Genomic DNA, 24390 nt, shown 5'->3' on the forward strand with positions numbered 1-24390 from the left:
AGGCTTTTTGCAGGTTTTTTCCCTGCTTCCGTGGCTTTTTACCCCGCCACCACGGCTTTTTGTGGCTTTTTGCCCTGGCCTTCACGGCTTTTTGCCCCCACCACCACGGCGTTTTTGCGCCCGTGCCTGTGGCTTTTTGCTCTGGCCACTGCAGCTTTTTAACGCCGTGGCTTTTTGCCCCCTGCTGCCGCGGCTTTTCGCCCCTGCCGCCACGGCTTTTTGTGGTGGGTACATTCATCTCACAGAGTTGAACCTTTCTTTCAATTGAGCAATTTGGAGACACTCTTTCTGTAGAACCAGCAAGTGGATATTTTGAGCACTTAGAGGCCAATTGTTGAAAAGGGAATGTTTTCAAATAAAAACTAGACAGAAGCATTCTGACCAACTACTTTGTGATGGGTGCATTCATCTCACAGATTTGAAACTTTCTACACATTGAACAGTTTGGAAACACTCTTTCTGTAGAATCTGCAAGTGGACATTTGGAGTAGTTTGAAGCCCCTAGTGGAAAAGGTAATATCTTCACAAAAAAACCAGACAGAAGCATTGTGACAAACTTCTTTGTGGTGGATGCATTCATCTTACAGTGTTCAAAGTTTCTTTCGATTGAGCAGTTTGTGAAGACGCTTTCTGTAGAATCTTCAAGTGCACATTTGGAGCGCTTTGAGGCCCATTGTGGAAAAGGGAATATCTTCACATAAAAACAAGATAGAAACATTCTGACAAACTTCTTTGCGATGGGTGCATTCATCTCAGAGAGTTTAACCTTTGCTTCAATTGAACAGTTTGGAGACACTCTTTCTGTAGAATCTGCAAGTGGGTATTCGGAGTTCTTTGACGCCCACTGTGGAAAAGGGTATATGTTCACATAAAAACTAGAGAGAAGCATTCTGACAAACTTCTTTGTGATGGGTGCATTCATCTCACAGAGTTGAAGGTTTCTTTTGATTGAGCAGTTTGGAAACACGCTTTCTGGAGACTCTTTAAGTGTACATTTGCAGCGCTTTGAGGCCTATTGTGGAAAATGGAATAAATTCACATAAAAATAAGACAGGACCATTCTGACAAACTTATTTGTGATGGGAACATTCATCTCACAGAGTTGAACCTTTCTTCCACTTGAACAGTTTGGAAACACTTTTTCTGTAGAATCTGCAAGTGGAAATTTGGAGGGCTATATTGCCTATTGTGTAAAAGGGAATATCTTCACATAAAAACTAGACAAAAGCATTCTGACAAATTTCTTTGTGATGGGTGCATTCATCTTACAGTGCTGAACGTTTCTTTCAATTGAGCAGTTTTCAAACATGCTTTCTGTAGAATCTTCAAGTCGACATTTGAAGCGCTTTGAAGCCCATTTTGGAAAAGGGAATATCTTCACATAAAAACTAGACAGTAACATTCTCACAAACTTCTTTATAATAGGTGCATTCATCTCACAGAGTTGAACCTTGCTTTCAATTGAGCACATTGGAAACCTTCTTTCTGTAGAATCTGTAATGGACATTTGGAGTGCTTTGAGGCCCATTGTGGAAAAGGGAATATCTTCACATAAAAACGAGATAGAAGCATTCTGACAAACTTCTCTGTGATGAGTGCATTCATCTGAAAGACCTGAACCTTTCTTTCAATTGAGCAGTTTGGAAACCCTGTTTTTGTAGAATCTGCAAGTGGACATTTGAAGGGTTTTGAGGCCCAGTGAGGAAAAGGGAATATCTTCACATAAAAACTAGGCAGAAACATTCTGACAAACTTCTTTGTGTTGAATGCATTCATCTCACAGAGTTGAACCTTTCTTTCAATCGAGCAGTTTGGAAACACTCTTTTTGTAGAATCTGCAAGTGGACATTTTTGGGGATTTGAGGCCCACTGTGGAAAAGGGAATATCTTCACATAAAAACTAGACAGAAGCATTCCGACAAACTTCTTTGCAATGGGTGCATTCACCTCACAAGTTGAATCTTTCTTTCGATTGAGCAGTTTGGAAAAAGTCTTTCTGTAGAATCTGCAAGTGGACATTTGGAGTGCTTTGTGGCCAGTTGTAGAAAAGTGAATATCTTAACATAAAAACTAGTCAGAAGCATTGTGACAAACTTCTTTGTGATGGGTGCATTCATCTCACAGAGTTGAAACTTTCTTCCAATTCAACAGTTTGGAAACACCCTTTTTCTAGAATATGCAAGTGGACATTTCAAGGGCTTTGAAGCCCACCATGGAAAAGGGAATATCTTCACATAAAAACTATACAGAAGCATTCGGAGAAACTTCTTTGTGATGGGTGCATTATTCCCAGAGAGTTGAACCTTACTTTCAATTGAGCATTTTGGAAACACTCTTTCTATAGAACCTGCAAGTGGAAATTTTGAGCACTTTGAGGCCTATAATGGAAAAGGGAATATCTTCACATAAAAACTAGACAGAAAAATTCTGACAACCTTCTTTGTGATGGGTACATACATCTTACAGAGTTGAACCTTTCTTCTGATTGAGCATATTGGAAACACTCTTTCTGCAGAATCTGCAAGTGGAAATTTGGAGGACTATGTTGCCTATTGTGTAAAAAGGAATATCTTCACATAAAAAGTAGACAGAAGCATTCTGACAAAGTTCTTTGTGATGGGTGCATTCATCTTACAGTGTTGAACGTTTCTTTTGGTTGAGCAGTTTGCAAACACGCTTTCTGTAGAATCTTCAAGTTGACATTTGGAGTGCTTTGAGGCCCATTGTGGAAAAGGGAATATCTTCACATAAAAACTAGACAGAAGCATTCCCACAAACTTCTTTGTAATGGGTGCATTCATCTCACAGAGTTGAACCTTTCCTTCGATTGAGCACATTGGAAACACTCTTTCTGTATAATCTGTAAGTGGACATTTGGAGTGCTTTGAGACCCATTGTGGAAAAGGGAATATCTTCACATAAAAATTAGAGAAGCACTCTGACAAACTTATGTGTAATGGGTGCATTCATCAAACAGAGTTGAACCTTTCTTTCAATCGAGCAGTTTGGAAACACTCTGTTGAATCTGTAAGTGGAGATTTGGAGAGTTTTGAGGCCTGTTGTGGAAAAGGTAATGTCTTCACCTACAAACTAGACAGAAGCATTCTGAGAAACTTCTTTGGGATGGGTGCATTCATCTCTAAGACCTGAACCTTTCTTTCGATTGAGCAGTTTGGAAACAGTGTTTCTGTAGAATCTGCAAGTGGACATTCGGAGCGCTTTGAGGCCCACTGTGGAAAAGAGAATATATTCACATAAAAATTAGACAGAAGCATTCTGACAAACTTCTTTGCAATGGGTGCTTTCATCTCACAGCGTTGAAACTTTCTTTTGATTGAGCAGTTTGGAAACCCTCTTTAGAATCTGCAAGTGAATGTTTGGAGTGCTTTGAGGCCCATTGTGGGAAATGGGATATCTTCACATAAAAACTAGACAGAAGCATTCTGACAAACTTCTTTGTAATGGGTGCATTCATCTCACAGAGTGGAATCTTCCTTTTGATTGAGCAGTTTGGAAACACTCTTTCTGTAGAATCTGAAAGTGGACATTTGTAGTGCTTTGAGGCCCATTGTGGAAAAAGGAATACCTTCACATTAAAACTAGACAGAAGCATTCTCACAAACTTCTTTGTGATGGTTGCGTTGATCTCACAGAGCTGAAAATTACTTCTGATTGGGTGGTTTGTAAACACTATTTCTGTAGGATCTGCAAGTGGATGTTTTGTGCACATTGAGAACTATGGTGTAAAAGGGAATACTTTCATCACTAGACAGAAGCATTATGAAAAACTTCTTAGTGATGGGAGCATTCATCTCACACAATTGAAACTTTCTTTTGATTGAGCAGTATGGAAACACTCTTTCTGTGGAATCTGCAAGTGGACATGTGGAGTGCTTTGAGGCCCACTGTGGAAAAGGGAATATCTTCACATAAAAATTAGAAAGAAGCATTCTGACAAACTTCTTTGTGATGGGTAAATTCATCTAACAGATTTGATCCTTTCTTATGATTTAGCAGTTTGGAAACACTGTAGAATCAGCAAGTGGATATTTGGAGCCCTTTGAGGCCCATCGTGGGAAATGGAATATCTTCACATAAAAACTAGACAGAAGCATTCTGACAAACTTCTTTTTGATGGGTGCATTCATCTCATAGAGTTGAATCTTTCTTTCAATTGAGTAGTTTGGAAACAATCTTTCTGATAGAATCTGCAAGTGGACATTTGGAGAGCTTTGAGACTTATTGTTTAAAAGGGAGTATCCTCACTTGAAAACCTGACAGAAGCATTCTAGCAAGCCTCTTTGTGATGGGTGCATTCATCTCACAGAGTTGAACCCTTCCTCGATTTAGCAGTTTGGAAACACTTTTTCTCTAGAATCTGCAAGTGGACATTTTGAGGGCTATGAGGGATATTGTGGAAAAGGGAATATCTTCCCATAAAAACTAGTCAGAAACATCCTGACAAACCTTTTTGTGATAGGTGCATTCATCTCACAGAGTTGAATTTTTCTTCCAATTGAGCAGCTTGGAAACAATCTTTCTGTAGAATGTGCAAATGGAAATGTGGAGGACTATGTTGCCTATTGTGTAAAAGGAAATATCTTCACATAAAAACAAGACAAATCTGACAAACTTGTGTGATGGGTGCATTCATCTTACAGTGTTGAACGCTTCTTTCGATTGAGTAGTTTGGAAACACGCTTTCTGTAAAATCTTCAAGTGGACATTTGGAGTGCTTTGAGGCCCATTGTGGAAAAGGGAATATCTTCACATAAAAACTAGACAGAAGTATTCTCACAAACTTCTTTGTAATGGGTGCATTCATCACACAGAGTTGAATCTTTCTTTTGATTGAGCAGTTTGGAAACCCTCTTTCTGTAGAATCTGCAAGTGGACATTTGGAGCACTTTGAGGCTCAATGTGGAAAAGGGAATATCTTCAGATTAAAACGAGATAGAAGCAATCTGACAAACTTTTTTGAGATGAGTGCATTCATCTCAAAGACCTGAACCTTTCCTTTGATTGATCAGTTTGGAAACACTCTTACTGTAGAATCTGCAGGTGGACATTTGGAGCGCATAGAGGCCTACTGTGTAAAAAGGAATATCTTCACATAAAAGCTAGACTGAAGCATTCTGAAAAACTTATTTGTGATGAGTGCATGCATGTCACAGAGTTGAAGCTTTCTTTCAATTGAGCAGTTTGGAAATACTCTTTCTGTAGAAGCTGCAAGTGGACATGTGGAGTAGTCTCAGGACCATTGTGGAAAGGGGAATATCTTCACATAAAAACCAGACAGAAGCATTCTCACAGACTTCTTTTGATGGGTGTATTCATCTCAAAGAGTTGAACATTTCTTTCAATTGAGCACTTTGGAAACACTCTTTCTGAATAATCCAAGTGGACATTTAGAGTGCTTTGAGGCCCATTGTGGTAAAGAGAATATCTTCACATAAAAACTAGACAGAAGCATTCTGACAAACTTCTTTGTGATGAGTGCATTCATCTAAAAAACCTGAACCTTTCTTTGGATTGAGCAGTTTGGAAACACTCTTTTTGTAGAATCTGCAAGTGGACATTTTTGGAGATTTGAGGCCCACTGTGGAAAAGGGAATATCTTCACATAAAAACTAGACAGGAGCATTCTGAGAAACTTCTTTGCAATGGGTGCATTCACCTCACAAGTTGAATCTTTCTTTCGATTGAGCAGTTTGGAAACACTCTTTTTGTAGAATATGCAAGTGGATTTTGAGAGCTTTGAGGCCTACTGTGGAAAAGGGACTATCTACACATACAAACTAGACAGAAGCATTCTGACAAACTACTTTGTGATGGGTGCATTCATCTCAGAGAGTTGAACCTTTCTTTCGATTGGGCAGTTTGGAACCACTCTTTCTGTAGAATCTGAAAGTGGATATTTTTAGCATTTTCAGGCCCCTTGTGGAAAAGGGAATACCTTCACATTAAAACTAGATAGAAACATCCTCACAAATTTCTTTGTGTTGATTGCATTCACCTCACAGAGTTGAACTTTTCTTCTGATTGAGCCGTTTGTAAACACTCTTTCTGTAGAATCTGCAATTGGACATTTGGAGTGCATTGTGGCCTACTGTGGAAAAGGGAATATCTTCACATAAAAACTAGACAGAGGCATTCAGAAAAACTTATTTGAGATGAGTGCATTCATCTCACAGAGTTGAAACTTTCATTCAATTGAGCAGTTTGGAAGCACTCTTTTTGTAGAATATGCAAGTTGATTTTGAGAGCTTTGAGGCCTACTGTGGAAAAGGGAATATCTACACATACAAACTAGACAGAAGCATTCTGTCAAAGTTCTTTGTGATGGGGACATTCACCTCATAGAGTTGAATGTTTCTTTCAATTTAGCAGTTTGGAAACACTCTTTCTGTAGAATCGGCAAGTGGACATTTGGAGGGCTTTCAGGCCTATTGTGTAAAAGGGAATATATTCACATATAAACTAGACAGAAGCATTCTGACAAACTTCTTTGTGATGGATGCACTCATCTCACAGAGTTGTACGTTTCTTTTGATTGAGCAGTTTGAAAACATGCTTCCTGTAGAATCTGAGAGTGGACATTTGGAGCTCTTTGAGACCTATTCTGGAAAAGGGAATATCATCACATAAAAACTAGACAGAAGCATACTGCCAAACTTCTTCATGACGAGTGCACTCATCTCCCAGAGTTGAACCTTTCTTTCGATTGAGCTGTTTGGAAACACTCTTTCTGTAGAATTTGCATGTGGAAATTTTGAGCGCTTTGAGTCCCATTGTGGAAAAGGGAATATCTTCACATAAAAACCAGACAGAAGCATTCTGACAAACTTCTTTGTGATGAGTGCATTCATCTCAAAGGCCTGTACATTTCTTTCAATTGAGAACTTTGGAAACACTCTTTTTGTAGAATCTAGAAGTGGATATTTTAAGCGCTTTTAGGTCCACTGTGGAAAAGAGAATATCTTCTCCTAAAAACTAGAGAGAGGCATTCTCACAAACTTCACTGTGATGGCTGCATTCATCTCATAGAGTTGAATCATTCTTTTGAATGAGCAGTTTGGAAACCCTCTGTAGAATCTGCATGTGGACATTTGGAGCGCTTAGTGGCCCATTGTGGAAAAGGGAATATCTTCACATGAAAACTAGACAGAAGCATTCTGACAAACTTCTTTGTGATGAGTGCATTCATCTCAAAGACCTGTATGTTTCTTTCAATTGAGAACTTTGGAAACACTCTTTTTGTAGAATCTGGAAGTGGATATTTGAAGCGTTTTGAGGCCCACTGTGGAAAAGAGAATATCTTCTCATAAAAACTAGAGAGAGGCATTATCACAAACTTCACTGTGATGGCTGCATTCATCTCATAGAGTTGAACTGTTCTTTCAAATGAGCAGTTTGGAAACCCTCTGGAGAACCTGCAAGTGGACATTTGGAGCCTTTTGAGGCCCATTGTGGAAAAGGGAATATCTTCACATAAAAGCTAGACAGAAGCATTCTAACAAATTTCTTCTGTTGGGTGCATTCATTGCACAGAGTTGAACTTTTCTTTCGATTGAGTCGTTTGGAAATGCTCTTTTTGTAGAATCTTCAAGTGGACATTTGGAGCACTTTGAGGCCCATTGTGGAAAAGGGAATATCTTCACATAAAAACTAGACAGACACATTCTGACAAACTTCCTTATGATGGGTGCATTCATCTCACTGAGTTGAAACTTCCTTTTCATTGAGCAGTTTGGGACACTCTTTCTGTAGTATCTGCAAGTGGACTTTTTGAGTGCTTTGAGACCCATTGTGGAAAAGGGAATATCTTCACATAAAAACTAGACAAAAGCATTCAAACAAACTTCTATGTGATGGGTGCATTCATCTCACAGAGTTGAACGTTTCTTCTGATTGAGCACTTTGGAAACACTCTTTCTGTAGATTCTATAAGTGGATATTTTGAGTGCTTTTGGGCCCATTGTGGAAAACAGAATAGCCTCATGTAAATACTAGACAGAAGCATTCTGACAAACATTTTTGTGATGAGTGCATTTATCTCTCAGATTTGAACCTTTCTTTCAATTCAGCAGTTTGGAAACACTCTTTCTGTAGAATTTGCAAGTGGACATTTTGAACACTTTGGGGCCCATTGTGGAAAAGGGAATATCATCACATAAACATAGACAGAAGAATTCTGACAAATTGCCTTGTGATTGGTTCATTCATCTCACAGAGTTAAAATCTTCTTTCAATTGAGCAGTTTGGAAACACTTTTTCTGTAGTATCTGCAAGTGGACATTTTTAGCACTTTGAGGCCCATTGTGGAAAATGGAATATCTTCACATAAAAACTGGACAGAAGCATTCTGACAAACTGCTTTGTGATGGGTGCTTTCATCTCACAGAGTTGCACCTTTCTTTTGATTGAGCAATTTGGATACACTCTTTCTGTAGAATCTGCAAGTGTACATTTGGAGCACTTTGAGGTCCTTTGAGAAAAATGGAATATCTTCACATGAAAACTAGACAGAAGTATTCTGACAAACGTCTTTGTGATGGGTGCATTCATATCACAGAGTTGAATCTTCCTTCCAATTGAGCAGTTTGGACACACTCGTTCTGTACAATCTGCAAGTGGACATTTGGAGGGCTTTCAGGCCTATTGTGTAAAAGGGAATATCTTCACATATAAAGCAGACAGAAGCATTCTGACAAACTTCTTGGTGATGGGTGCATTCATCTCACAGAGTTGTATGTTTCTTTCGGTTGCGCAGTTTGGAAACACACTTTCTGTAGAATCTGCAAGAGGACATTTGGAGCTCTCTGAGATCTATTCTGGAAAAGGGAATATCTTCACATAAAAACTAGACAGAAGCATACTGCCGAACTTCTTCATAATGGGTCCATTCATCTCTCAGAGTTGAACCTTTCTTTCAATTGAGCAGTTTGGAAACACTCTTTCTGTAGAATCTGCATGTGGACATTTTGAGTGCTTTGAGGCCCATGGTGGAAAAAGGAATATCTTCACATAAAAGCCAGACAGAAGCATTCTGACAAACTTCTTTGTGATGGATGCATTGATCTCAAAGACCTGAATCTTTCTTTTGGTTTAGAAGTTTGGAAACACTCTTTTTAGAATCTGGAAGTGGATATTTGAAGCACTTTGAGGCCCACTGTGCAAAAGAGAATATCTTCTCATAAAAACTGGAGAGAAGCATCTGACAAACTTCACTGCAATGGCTGAATTCGTCTCATAGAGTTGAAACTTTCTTTCCATTGAGCAGTTTGGAAATAGTCTTTCTGTAGAATCTGCAAGTGGACATTTGAAGTGCTTTCAGGACCATTGTGGAAAAGGGAATATCTTCACATAAAAACTAGAGAGAAGCAGTGTGACAAACTTCTTTGTGTTGGGTGCATTCATCTCACAGTGTTGAATCTTTGTTTGCATGGAGCAGTTTGGAAACACTCTTTCTGAAGAATCTGCATTTAGAGATTGGTAGCACTTTGAGGCCCATGTGGAAAAGGGAATATCTTCACGTGAAAACTAGGCAGCATCATTCTCACAAACTCCTTTGTGATGGGTGCATTCGTCTCACACAGTTGAACCTTTCTTTCAATTGAGCAATTTGGAAACACTCTTTTTGTAGAATCTGCAAGTGGACATTTGGAGCGCTTTGAGGCCCATTGTGGAAAAGAGAATATCTTCACATAAAAATTAGACAGAAGCATTCTCACAAAATCCTTTTAATGGGTGCATCCATCTCACAGATTTGAAACTTTCTTTTGATTTTGCAGTTGATAAACATCCTTTCTGTAGAGTCTGCAAGTGGACAATTGGAGCCCTTTGAAGCCCATTGTGGAAAAGGGAATATCTTCAAATAAAAACTTGACAGAAGCATTCTGAAAAACTACTTTGTTATGGGGGCATTCATCACACAGAGTTTAACCTTTCCTTCAAGTGAGCAGTTTGGAAACTGTTTTTCTGTAGAATCTGCAAGTGGACATTTGGTGCGGTTTGAGGCCCATTGTGGAAAAGGGAATACCTTCACGTAAAAAGTAGACAGAAGCATTCTGATAAACTTGTTTGTGATGGGTGCATTAATCTCACAGAGTTGTACCTTCCTTCAGATTGAGCATTTTGGAAATACTCTCTCTGTAGAATCTGCAAGTGGACATTTGGAGGGCTATGAGGCCTGTTATGTGAAAGGGAATATCTTCACTTAAAAATTACACAGAGGCATTCTGAAAAACTACTTTGGGTTTTTTGTGTTTTGCCTCCCAAGACCTCAAAAGTCCTTACCCTTCTGTGTGTCTGCCATGCAGGAGGGAACTCTCCCATTTTGGAGTGGAGGTGTCTGTGATTGAACTTGGTCACTTCACTACCAATATGAGAGGGTGGAGCCAAGATGGCCAAATAGGAACAGCTCTGATCTACTGCTCCCAGCATGAGCAATGCAGAAGACAGGTGATTTCTGCATTTCCATCTGAGGTACAGGGTTCATCTCAGTAGGGAGTGCCAAACAGTGGGTGCAGGACAGTCGGTGCAGTGCCTCGTGTGAAGCCAAAGAAGGGTGAGGCATTGCCTCACTCAGGAAGTGCAAGGGGTCAGGAAGTTCCCTTTCCTAATCAAAGAAAAGGGTAACAGATGGCACCTGGAAAAACTGGTCACTCCCACCCTAATACTGTGCTTTTCCAACAGGCTTGGAAAACAACACACCAGGAGATTGTGTCCCGCACCTGGCTCAGAGGTCTTATGCCCACGGACTCTCTCTGATTGCTAGCACAGCAGTCTGAGATCAAACTGCAAGGTGGCAGCAAGGCTGGGTAAGGGGCGCCCACCATTGCCCAGGCTTGCTTAGGTAAACAAAGCAGCCACGAAGCTTGAACTGGCTTCCACCGGTGAAGGTAGGGCACAGACAAACAAAAAGACAGCAGGAACCTCTGCAGTCTTAAATGTCCCTGTCTGACAGCTTTGACGAGAGTAGTGGTTCTCCCAGCATGCAGTTGGAGATCTGAGAACGGGCAGACTGCCTCCTAAAGTGGGTTCCTGTCCCCCTGAGCAGCCTAACTGGGAAGCACCTCCCAGTAGCGACAGACTGACACCTCACACGGCCAGGTACTCTTCTGAGACAAAACTTCCAGAGGAACAATCAGACAGCTGGATTTGTGGTCCACAAATATCCGCTGTTCTGCAGCCACCGCTGCTGACACCAAGCAAAACAGGGTCTGGAGTGGACCTCCAGAAACTCCAACAGACCTGCAGCTGAGGGTCCTGTCTGGTAGAAGGAAAGCTAACAAACAGAAAGGACACCCACACCAAAAACCCATCTGTACGTCACCATCATCAAAGACCAAAAGTAGATAAAACCACAAAGATGGGGGAAAAAAAGAGCAGAAAAACTGGAAATTCTAAAAAGCAGAGCACCTCTCCTCCTCCAAAGGAACGCAGTTCCTCACCAGTAATGGAACAAGGCTGGATGGAGAATGACTGATGAGTTGAGAGAAGAAGGCTTCAGATAATCAAGCTACTCCAAGCTACAGGAGGAAATTCAAACCAATGTCAAAGAAGTTAAAAACTTTGAAAAAAAACCCAGAAGAATGTTTAACTAAGATAACCAATGCAAAGAAGGGGTTAAAGGAGCTGATGGAGCTGAAAGCCAAGTTTCGAGAACTACGTGAAGATTGTAGAAGCCTCGGTAGCCGATGCGATTAACTGGAAGAAAGGGTATCAGCGATGGAAGATGAAATGAATGAAATGAAGTGAGAAGAGAAGTTTAGAGAGAAAAGAATAAAAAGAAACGAAAAAAGCCTCCAAGAAATATGGAACTATGTGAAAAGACCGAACCTATGTCTGATTGGTGTATCTGAAAGTGATGGGGAGAATGGAACCAAGTTGGAAAACACTCTTTAAGATATTATCCAGAGAACTTCCCCAATCTAGCAAGGCAGGCCAACATTCAGGTTCAGGGAATACACAGAACGCCACAAAGATACTCCTTGAGAAGAGCAACTCCAAGACACATAATTGTCAGATTCACCAAAGTTGTAATGAAGGAAAAAATGTTAAGGGTGGCCAGAGAGAAAGGTCGGGTTACCCACAAAGGGAAGCCCATCAGACTAACAGCTGATCTCTCGGCAGAAATTCTAAAAGCCAGAAGAGAACGGGGGCTGATATTCAACATTCTTAAAGAAAAGAATTTTCAACCCAGAATTTCATATCCAGCCAAACTAAGCTTCATAAGTGAAGGAGAAATAAAATACTTTACAGACAAGCAAATGCTGAGTGATTTTGTCACCACCAGGCCTGCCCTAAAAGAGCTCCTGAAGGAAGCACTAAACATGGAAAGGAACAACCGGTACCAGCCACTGCAAAAACATGCCAAATTGTAAAGACCATCGAGGCTAGGAAGAAACTGCATCAACTAATTAGCAACATAACCAACTAACACCATAATGACAGAATCAAATTCACATATAACAATATTAACTTTAAATGTAAGTGGGCTAAATTCTCCAATTAAAAGACACAGACTGGCAAATTGGATAAGGAGTCAAGTCCCATCAGTGTGCTGTATTCAGGAAACCCATCTCACGTGCAGAGACACATATAGACTCAAAATAAAGGGATGGGGGAAGATCTACCAAGCAAATGGAAAACAAAAAAGGCAGGGGTTGCAATCCTGGTCTCTGATAAAATAGACTTTAAACCAACAAAGATCAAAAGAGACAAAGAAGGCCATTACATAATGGTAAAGGGATCAATTCAACAAGAAGAACTAACTATCCTAAATATATATGCACCCAACACAGGAGCACGCAGATTCATAAAGCAAGTCCTGAGTGACCTACAAAGAGACTTAAACTTCCACACAATCATGATGGGAGATTTTAACACCCCACTGTCAACATTAGAGAGATCAACGAGACAGAAAGTTAAGACGGATACTCAGGAATGGAACTCAGCTCTGCACCAAGCAGACCTAATAGACATCTACAGAACTCCCCACCCCAAATCAACAGAATATACATTTTTTTCAGCACCACAGACTACCTATTCCAAAATTGACCATAGATGGAAGTAAAGCTCTCTTCAGCAAATGTAAAAGAACAGAAATTATAACAAACTGTCTCTCAGACCACAGTGCAATCAAACTAGGACTCAGGATCAAGGAACTCACCCAAAACCGCTCAACTATATGGAAACTGAACAACCTGCTCCTGAATGACTACTGGGTACATAATGAAATGAAGGCAGAAATAAAGATGTTCTTTGAAACCAATGAGAACAAAGACACAACATACCAGAATCTCTGGGACACGTTCAAAGCAGTATGTAGAGGGAAATTTATAGCACTAACTGCCCACAAGAGAAAGCAGGAAAGATCCAAAATTGACACCTAACATCACAATTAAAAGAACAAGAAAAGCAAGAGCAAAGACATTCAAAAGCTAGCAGAAGGCAAGAAATAACTAAAATCGAGCAGAACTGAAGGAAACAGAGACACAAAAAACCCTTCAAAAAATTAATGAATCCAGGATCTCGTTTTTTGAAAGGATCAACAAAATTGATAGACTGCTAGCAACTCTAATGAAGAAGAAGAGAGAGAAGAACCAAATAGGTGCAATAAAAAATGATAAAGGGGAGAGCTTCTGCACATCAAAAGAAACTACCATCAAAGTGAACAGGCAACCTACAGAATGGGAGAAAATTTTTGCAACCTACTCGTCTGACAAAGGGCTAATATCCAGAATCTACAATGAACTCAAACAAATTTACAAGAAAAAAACAAACCACCCCATCAAAAAGTGGGTAAAGGACATGAACAGACACTTCTCAAAAGAAGACATTTATGCATCCAAAAAACACATGAAAAAATGCTCATCATCACTGGCCATCAGAGAAATGCAAATCAAAACCACAGTGAGATACCATCTCACACCAGTTAGAATGGCCATCATTAAAAAGTCAGGAAACAACAGGTGCTGGAGAGGATGTGGAGAAATGGGAACACTTCTACACTGTTGGTGGGACTGTAAACTAGTTCAACCATTGTGGAAGTCAGTGTGGCGAATCCTCAGGGATCTAGAACTAGAAATACCATTTGACCCAGCCATCCCATTACTGGGTATATACCCAATGGACTATAAATCATGCTCCTATAAAGACACATGCACGCATATGTTTATTGTGGCACTATTCACAATAGCAAAGACTTGGAACCAACCCAAATGTCCAACAACAATAGACTGGATTAAGAAAATGTGGCACATATACACCATGGAATACTATGCAGCCATAAAAAACGATGAGTTCATGTCCTTTGTAGGGACATGGATGAAACTGAAAACCATCATTCTCAGTAAACTATCACAAGGACAAAAAACCAAACACCGCATGTTCTCACTCATAGGTGGGAATTGAATGATGAGAACACATGGACCCAGGAAGGGGAACATCATGCTCTGGGGACTGCTCTGGGGTGGGGGGAGGGGGGAGGGACAGCATTAGGAGATATACCTAGTGCTAAATGACGAGTCAATGGGTGCAGCAAAGCAACATGGCTCATGGATACATATGTAACAAACCTGCGCATTGTGCACATGTACCTTAAAATTTAAAGTATAATAATAATTAAAAAAAAAGAAAAACTACTTTGTGATGTGTGCGTTCATCTCACAGACTTGAAAGTATCTTTCGATTGAGCAGTTTGGAAACACTCTTTCAGCAGAATCTCCAAGTGGACATTTGGAGCTCATTGAGGCCCATTTTGGAAAGGGAATATCTTCACAAAAAAAAGGACAGAAGCATTCTGACAAACTTCTTTGTCATGGGTGCATTCATCTCAGATCGTTCAACCTTTCTTTCGATTGAACAGTTTGGAAACACTCTTTGTGTAGTATCTGCAAGTGGACATTTGGAGCACTTTGAGGCCCATTGGGGAAAAGGGATTATCTTCACTTAAAAAGTAGCAGAAGAATTCTGACAAACTTCTTTGTGATGGGTGCATTCATCTCACAGAGTTGAACGTTTCTTTCGATAGAGCAGCATGGAAACACTCTTTCTGTAGAATCTGCAAGTGAATATTTGGAGGGCTCTGAGTCCCACTGTGGAAAAGGGAATATCTTCACATAAAAGCTAGACAGACTCATTCTGATAAACTTCTTTGTGATGGGTGCATTCATCTCACAGGTTGAACCATTCTTTCGATTGAGCAGTGTGGAAATCCTCTTTCTGTAGAATCTGTAAGTGGACATTTGGAGTGCTTTGACGCCCATTGTGGAAATGGGAATAATTTCAAATAAAAGTAGACAGAAGCATTCTGACAAACCACTTTGTTATGGGTGCATTCATCTCACAGAGTTGAAACTTTCTTTCGATTTAACAGTTTCGAAACCCTCTTTCTGTAGAATTCTGCAAGTGGACATTTGGAGTGATTTCAGGCCTATTGTGGAAAAGGGGATATCTTCACATAAAAACTAGACAGAAGCATTCTGACAAACTTTTTGGGATGGGTGCATTCATCTCATGGAGTTGAACTTTTCTTTCAATTGTGCAACTGGGAAACACTCAGTAAAATCTGCATGTGGACATTTTGAACACTTTGTGGCCCATTGTGGAAAGGGGAATATCTTCACATAAAAAAAGACAGAAGCATTCTGACAACCTTCTTCGTGATGGGTGCATTCACACCACAGAGTTGAAAATTTCTTTTGATTGAGCCATTTGGAAACACTCTTTCTGTAGAAACTGAAAGTGGACATTAGGAGTGCTTTGAGGCCCATTGTGGAAAAATAAATATCTTTACGTAAAAACTAGACAGAAGCATTCTGACAAACTCCTTTGTAAAGGGTGCATTCATCTCATGGAGTTGAACGTTTCTTTCAATTGAGCAGCTTGGCAACATTCTTTCTGTAGAATCTGCAAGTGGACATTTGGAGCTCTTTGAGGCCCATTGTGGAAAATGGAATATTTTCACATAAAAACTAGACAGAGGCATTCTGACAAACTTCTTTCTGATGGGTGCATTCATCTCACAGAGCTGAAACTTTCCTTCAGTTGAGCAGTTGGGAAACGTTCTTTCTGTAGATTCTGCAAGTGGACATTTGGAGTGATTTCAGGCCTATTGTGGAAAAGGGAATGCCTTCACATAAAAACCAGAGAGAAATATTCTGACAGACTTTTTGGGATGGGTGCATTCATCTCACAGAGTTGAACTTTTCTTTCAGTTGTGCAGTTGGGAAACACTCTTTCAGTAAAATATGCTTTCGGACATTTTGAACGCTTTGTGGCCCATTCTGGAAAAGGGAATATCTTCACTTAAAAAAAGACAGAAGCGTTCTGACAACCTTCTCTGTGACGGGGGCATTCATCTCACAGAGTTGAACATTTCTTTCAATTGAGCAGTTTGGAAACCCTCTTTCTGTAGAGTCTGCAAGTGGACATTTGGAGCACTTTGAGGCACATTGTGAAAAACGGAATAACTTCAAATAAAAAATAGAAGCATTCTGACAAACTTCTTTGCAATGGGTGCATTCATCTCACAGAGTTGATTCTTTCTTTCAATTGAGCAGTTTGGAAACACTCTTTCTGTAGTATCTGCAAGTGGAAATTTTGAGCGTTTTGAGGCCTGTTGTGGAAAAGGGAATATCTTCAAATAAAAACTAAATAGAAGCATTCTGACAAATTTCTTTGTGAGGGGTGCCTTCAACTCACAGAGGTGAATCTTTCTATCAATTGAGTAGTTTTGAAACACTCTTTCTGTAAAATCTGCAAGTGGACATTTGGAGCAATTTGAGGCCCATTGGGAAAAAGGGAATATCTTCACTTAAAAACTACACAGAAGAATTCTGACAAGCTTTTTTGTGATGGGTGCATTCATCTCACAGAGTTGAATCTTTCTTTCGATTGAGCAGCTTGGAGACACTCTTTCTGTAGAATCAGCAATTGGACACTTGGAGTCCTTTGAGGCCCACTGTGGGAAAGGGAATAACTTCATATAAAAACTAGACAGACTCATTCTGAGAAAATTCTTTGTGATGGATGCATTCATCTCACCGAGTAGAACATATCTTTCCATTGTGCAGTTTGGAAACACTCTTTTTGTAGAATCTGAAAGTGGACATTTGGAACGCTTAGAGGCCCATTGTGGAAAAGGGAATACCTTCCCATAAAAACTAGAAAGAAGCATTCTGAGAAAGTTTTTTGTGATGTGTGCATTCATCTCACAGAGTTGAAACTTGCTTTAGATTGAACAGTTTGGAAACCCTCTCTCTGTGTAATCTGTAGTGGACAATTGGAGAGGTTTGAAGCCCATTGAGGAAAAGGGAATATCTTCACATAAAAACTAGACAGAATCTTTCTGAAAAACTTCTTTCTGAGGGTTGCACTCATCTCACAGAGTTGAACCTATCTCTCAATTCTGCAGTTTGGAAACACTCTGTAGTATCTGCAAGTGGACTTTGGAGCGCTTTGAGGCCCATTGTGGAAAAGGGAATATCTTCATATAAAAACTAGAAAAAAGAATTCTGAAAAACTTCTTTGTGATTGGAGCATTCGTCTCACAGAGTTGAACTTTTCTATCAATATAGCAGCTTGGAAACACTCTCTGTAGAATCTGCAAGTGGCCATTTTGAGCGCTTTGAGGCCCATTGTGGAAAAGGGAATATTTTCACATAAAAAGTAGAGAGAAGAATTTTGACAAAGTTCTTTGTGATGGGTGCATGCATCGCACAGAGGTGAACCTTTCTTTCAATTGAGCAGTTTGTAAAAACTATTTTGGTAAAATCTGCAAGTGGACATTTGGAATACTGTGAGGCCCATTGTGGAAAAGTCAATATCTTCACATTAAAACTAGAGAGTAGCATTCAGACAAACTTCTTTGTGATGGGTGCATTCACGTCGCAGAGTTGAAACTTTCTTTCAACTGAGTTATTTGGAAACACTCATTCTGTAGAATCCACAAGTGGACATTTGGAGCACTTTGTGGCCCACTGTGGAAAAGGCAGTATCTTCACATAAAAACTAGACAGAAGCATTCTGACAAACTTCTTTGTGATGGGTGCATTTATCTCACAGAGTTGAAGATTTCTTTAGATTGATCAGTTTGGAAATACTCTTTCTGTAGAATCTGCAAGTGGACATTTGGAGCGCTTTGAGGCCCACAGTGGAAAAGGGAATATCTTCACATAAAAATTAGACTGAAGCATTCTGACAAACTTCTTTGTGATGGGTGCATTCATCTCACAGAGTTGAAAAATTCTTTCAATTGAGCAGTTTTGAAACACTCTTTCTGTAGAATCTGAAAGTGGACATTTCGAGCACTTTGAAGCCCATTGTGGAAAAGGGAATATCTTCACACAGAAACTCAAAAACCATTCTGACAAACTTCTTGGTGATGGGTGCATTCATCTCACAGAGTTGAACAGTACTTTTGATTTAGCAGTTTGGAAACAGTCTTTCTGTAGTATCTGCAAGTGGACATTTGGAGTGCTTTGAGGCCTATTGTGGAAAAGGAAATATCTTTACATAAAAACTAGACAGAAGCATTCTGACAAACTTCTTTGTGATGGATGCATTCATCTCAGAGAGTTGAACCTTTCTTTTTATATAGCAGTTTGGAAACACTCTTTCTATAGCATCTGCAAGTGGACATTTGGAGCGCTTTGTGGCCGATTATGGATAAAGTAATATCTTCACATAAAAACTAGACAGAAGCATTCTGATAAACTTCTCCAAGATGGGTGCATTCATCTCACGGAGTTGAACGTTTCTTTCAATTGAGCAGTTTGTAAAAACTATTTCTGTAAAATCTGCAAGTGGACATTTGGAACTCTTTGAGGCCCATTGTAGAAAAGGGTGTATCTTCACATAAAAACTAGAGAGTAGCATTCAGACAAACTTCTTTGTGATGGGTGCATTCATCTCACAGAGTTGAACCTTTCTTTCAACTAAGCAGTTTGGAAACACTCATTCTGTAGAATCTGCAAGTGCACATTTGGAGTGCTTTGAGGCCCATTGTGGAAAAGGAAATATCTTCACATAAAAGTTAGACAGAAGCATAGTGACAAACTTCTTTGTGATGGTTGCATTCATCTCACTGAGTCAAAATTATCTTTCAATTGAGCTGTTTGAAAACACTCTTTCTGTATAATCTGCAAGTGGACATTTGGTGCGTTTGAGGCCCATTGTGGAAAAGAGAATATCTTCACATAAACACTAGAAAGAAGTATTCTGACAAACTTCTTTGTGATGGGGGCATTCATCTCACAAAGTTCAAATTTTCTTTCAATGGAGTAGTTTGGAAACACTCTTTCTGTAGAATCTGCAAATGGACATTTGGAGTGCTTTGAGGCCCATTGTGGAAAAGGAAATATCTTCACATAAAAGTTAGACAGAAGCATTCTGAGAAACTTCTTTGTGATGCATGCATTCATCTCACAGAGTTGAACCTTTCTTTCAATGGAGCAGTTTGGAAACAGTCTATCTATAGAATCTGCAAGTGGACATTTGGAGTGCTTTGAGGCCCATTGTGGAAAAGGGAATATCCTCACATAAACACTAGACAGAAGAATTCTGAAAAACTTCTTTGTGATGAGGGCTTTCATCTCACAGTGTTGAACCCTTCTTTCAATGGAGCAGTTTGGAAACACCCTTTGTGTAGCATCTACAAGTGGACTTTTGAAGCTCTCTGTGGCCCATTGTCGGTAAGGCAATATCTTTACATAAAAACTAGACAAAAGTATTCTGACAAACTTCTTTATGATGGGTGCATTCACCTCACAGAGGTGTAACTTTCTTTCAATTGAGCAGTATGGAAACACTCTTTCTGTAGAATCTGCAAGTGGACATTTGGAGCGTTTTGCGTCCCTTTGTGGAAAAGGGAATATCTTCACATAAAAACTAGACAGAAGCATTCTGCCAAACTCCTTTGTGATGGGTGCATTCATCTCACAGATTTGAATCTTTCTTTTGATTGAGCAGTTTGGAAGCACTCTTTCTGTAGAATCTGAAAGTGGATATTTCGAGCGCTTTGAAGCCCATTGTGGAAAAGGGAATATCTTCACATAAAAAATAGACAGAAGCATTCTGAGAAAATTTTTGTGTTGGCTGCATTCATCTCAGAGAGTTGAGCATTTCTTTCGATTGAGCAGATTGGAAACACTCTTCCTGTAGAATCTGCAAGTGGACATTTGGAGGGCTTTGGGGCCCATTGTGGAATAGGAAATATCTTCACATAAAAATTAGACAGAAGCATTCTGACAAACTTCTTTGTGATGGTGCATTCATGTCACTGAGTCGAAATTATCTTTCAATTGAGCAGTTTGTAAACAGTCTTTCTGTAGAATCTGCAAATGGAGATTTGGAGCATTTGAGGCCTGTTTTGGAAAAGAGGATATCTTCACATAAACACTAGACAGAAGTATTCCCACAAACTTCTTTGGATGGGGCATTCATCTCACAGAGTTCAACTTTTCTTTCAATGGAGCAGTTTGGAAACACTCTTTCTTTAGAATCTGCAAGTGGATATTTGGAGTGCTTTGAGGCCCATTTTGGAAAAGGGAATATCTTCACATAAAACTAGACAGAAGCATTCAGACAAACTTCTTTATGATGGGTGCATTCGTCTCTCAGAGGTGAACCTTTGTTTCAATTGAGCAGTTTGGAAAAACTCTTTCTGTAGAATGTGCAAGTGGACACTGTGAGCACTTTGAGGCCCATTGTGGAAAAGGCAATATCTTCACATAAAAACTAGACAGAAGCATTCTGAAAAACTTCTTTGTGATGGGTGTATTCATCTTACAGTGTTGAACTTTTTTTTCAATTTAATCGTTTGGGAACACTCTACAGAGAGTGTTTGGGAACACTCTCTGTAGAGGGTGCATTCATCTTGCAGAGTTGAACCTTTCTTTCCATTGAGCTGTTTGGGAAACCTCCTTCTGTAGAATCTGGAAGTGGACATTTGGAGCACTTTGAGACCCATTGTGGAACACGGAATATCTTCACATATAAATTTGACAGAAGTATTCTGACAAACACCACTCTGCAAGTGGACATTTGGAAGGCTTTGAGGTTCATTGTGGAATAGGGAGTATCTTCTCACAAAAATTAGACATAAGCATCCTGACAACCTTCTTTGACAACCTTCAATTCACCTCAAAGAATTGAAATTTTCATTCAATTCAGCATTTTGGATACACTCTTTCTGTCGAATCTGCAAGTGGACATTTAGAGCACTTCGAGGCCAATTGTGGATAAGAGAATACCTTCACATAAAAACTAGACAGAAGCATTCTGACAAACTCCTTTATGATAGGTGCATTCAACTCAGAGAGTTGAACCTTTCTTTCAATGGTGCAGTTTGGAAACCCTCTTTCTGTAGTATCTGCAAGTGGACATTTGGAGCGCTTTGAGGCCCATTGTGGAAAAGGAAATATCTTCACATAAAAACTAGACAGAAGAATTCTGACAAACATCTTTGTGGCAGTGCAATCATCTCACAGAGTTGAATCTTTCTTTCGATTGAGCAGTTTGGAAACACTCTTTCTGTAGAATCCGCCAGGGGACATTTGGAGCGGTTTGAGGCCCATTGTGGAAAAGGGAATATCTTCACATAAAAACTAGACAGAAGCATTCTGACAAACTTCTTTGTGATGGGTGCATTCATCTCACAGTGTTGAACCTTTCTTTCGAGTTAGCAGTTTGGAAACACTCTTTCTTTAGAATCTGTAATTGGACATTTGGAGCATTTTGAGGGTCATTGTGGAAAAGGAAATATCTTCACATTAAACTAGACAGAAGCATACTGAGACTCTTCTTTGTGATGGGTGCATTCATTGCACATAGTTTAACCTTTATTTCCATTGAGCAGTTTGGAAACACTCTTTCTGTAGAATCTGCAAATGGATATTTGGAGCACTTTGAGGCCGCTTGTGGAAAAGGGAATATCTTCACATAAAAATTAGAAACACGCACTCTGACAAACTTCTTTGTGATGCGTACATGCATCTCATGGAGTTGAAACTTTCTTTCCATTGAGCAGTTTTGAAACACTCTTTCTGTGGATTCTGCAAGTGGACATTTGGAGTGCTTTGAGGCCTATTGTGGAAAAGGGAATATCGTCACATAAAAACTAGACATAATCATTGTGACAAAGTTCTTTGTGATCGGTGCATTGATCTCACAGGTTTGAAACTTTCTTTTGATTGAGCAGTTTGGAAACATTCTTTCTGTAGTACCTGCAAGAGGACATTTGGAGTGCTTTGGGGCACATTGCAGAAATGGGAATATCTTCACCTAAAAACTAGACAGAACCATTCTGAAAGACTTCTTTGTGATGGGTGCATTCATCTCAGAGAGTTGAACCTTTCTTTTGATTGAGCAGTTTGGTAACACAATTTTTGTAGAATCTGCAAGTGGAGTTTTGGAGCGCTTTGAGGCCCTATGAGGAAAACAGAATATCTTCACATAAAAACTAGCCAGAAGGGTTCTGTCAAACTTCTTTGTGATGTACACATTCTTCCCACAGAGTTGAACATTTCTTTCCATTGAGCAATTTGGAAACACTCTTTCTGTAGAATCTGCAATGGACATTTGGAGTGCTTTGAGGCCCATTGTGGAAAAGGGAATATCTTCACATAGAAATTAGACAGAAGCATTCTGACAAACTACTTTGTGATGGGTGCATTCATCTCTCAGAGTTGAACCTTTCATTCCATGGAGCAATTTGCAAACACTCTTTCTGTAGGATCTGCAAGTGGACATTTGGAATGCTTTGAGGCCCATTGTGTAAAAGGAAATATCTTCACATAAAAACTAGACAGAAGCATTCTGACAAACTTCTTTGTGATGGGTGCATTCACCTCACAGAGTTGAAATTTTCTTTCAATTGAGCAGTTTGGAAACACTTTTTCTGTAGAATCTCCAAGTGGACATTTGGAGTGCATTGCGGCTCATGGTGAAAAAGGGAATATCTTCAGATAAAAACAGACAGAATCCTACTGACAAACTTCTTTTGATTGGGTGCATTCATCTTGCAGAGTTGAACCTTTCTTTCCATTGAGCTGTTTGGAAAACCTCCTTCTGTAGAATCTGGAAGTGGACATTTGGAGCACTTTGAGACCCATTGTGGAACACGGAATATCTTCACATATAAATTTTTTTTTTTTTTTTTTTTGAGACAGAGTCTCGCTCTGTCGCCCGGGCTAGAGTGCAGTGGCGCAATCTCGGCTCACTGCAAGCTCCGCCTCCTGGGTTCACGCCATTCTCCTGCCTCAGCCTCCGAGTAGCTGGGACTACAGACGCCCGCCACCGCGCCCGGCTAATTTTTTGTATTTTTTTTGTAGAGACGGGGTTTCACCGTGGTCTCGATCTCCTGACCTCGTGATCCGCCCGCCTCGGCCTCCCAAAGTGCTGGGATTACAAGCGTGAGCCACCGCGCCCGGCCACATATAAATTTGACAGAAGCATTCTGACAAACTTCTTTGTGATTGGTGCATTCATCTAGCAGAGTTGAACCTTTGTTTCAATTGAGCATTTTGGAAACACACTTGGTGTAGGATCTGCTAGTGGACAATTGGAGCGCTTTGAAGACTATTCTGAAAAACGGAATATCTTCACATTACAACTAGACAGAAGCATTCTGACAAACTTTTTTATGATGGGGGCATTCACTTCAAAGAGTTGTACCTTTCTTTCGATTGAGCAGTTGGGAAACACTTTCTGTAGAATCTGTAAGTGGACAATTGGAGTGCTTTGAGGCCCATTGTGGAAAAGGTAATATCCTCACATAAAATCTAGACAGAAGCATTCTGACAAACTTCTTTGTGATGGGTGCATTGATCTCACAGAGTTGAAACTTTCTTTAGATTGAGCAGTTTGTAAACACTCTTTTTGTAGAATGTGCAAGTGGACATTTGGAGCACTTTTAAACCCATTGTGGAAAAGGGAATATCTTCACATAAAAACTAGAGAGAATCATTCTGACAAACCTCTTTGTGATGGGTGCATTCGTCCCACAGAGTTGAAACTTTCCTTCCATTGAGCAGCTTGGAAACACTCTTTCTGTCGAATCTGCAAGGGGACATGTGGAGAGCTTTGAGGCCCATTGTGGAAAAGGGAATATCTTTGCATAGAAATTAGACAGAAGCATTCTGACAAACTTTTTTTGTGATGGGTATATTCATCTCACCGAGGTGAACTTTTCTTTCAATGGAGCAGTTTGGAAACCCTCTTTCTGTAGAATGTGCAAGAGGACATTTGGAGCACTTTGAAGCTCACTGTGGAAAAGGGAATATCTTCACATAAAAACTAGACAGAAGTATTATGACAAACTTCCTTTTGATGGGTGCATTCATCCCACAGAGTTGAACTTTTCTATTGATTGAGCAGTTT

At 39.8% G+C, this 24390-nt stretch overlaps 1 pseudogene; it reads right to left on the reverse strand.

Moving 5' to 3' along the window:
• Positions 1-983: 983 nt before the first annotated feature.
• Positions 984-24390, reverse strand: part of LOC134732168 (uncharacterized) — an 89796-nt pseudogene continuing 66389 nt past the window's right edge.

This window comes from Symphalangus syndactylus, chromosome 13 (genome assembly GCF_028878055.3).
Source record: "Symphalangus syndactylus isolate Jambi chromosome 13, NHGRI_mSymSyn1-v2.1_pri, whole genome shotgun sequence".
Classification (NCBI taxonomy): domain Eukaryota; kingdom Metazoa; phylum Chordata; class Mammalia; order Primates; family Hylobatidae; genus Symphalangus; species Symphalangus syndactylus.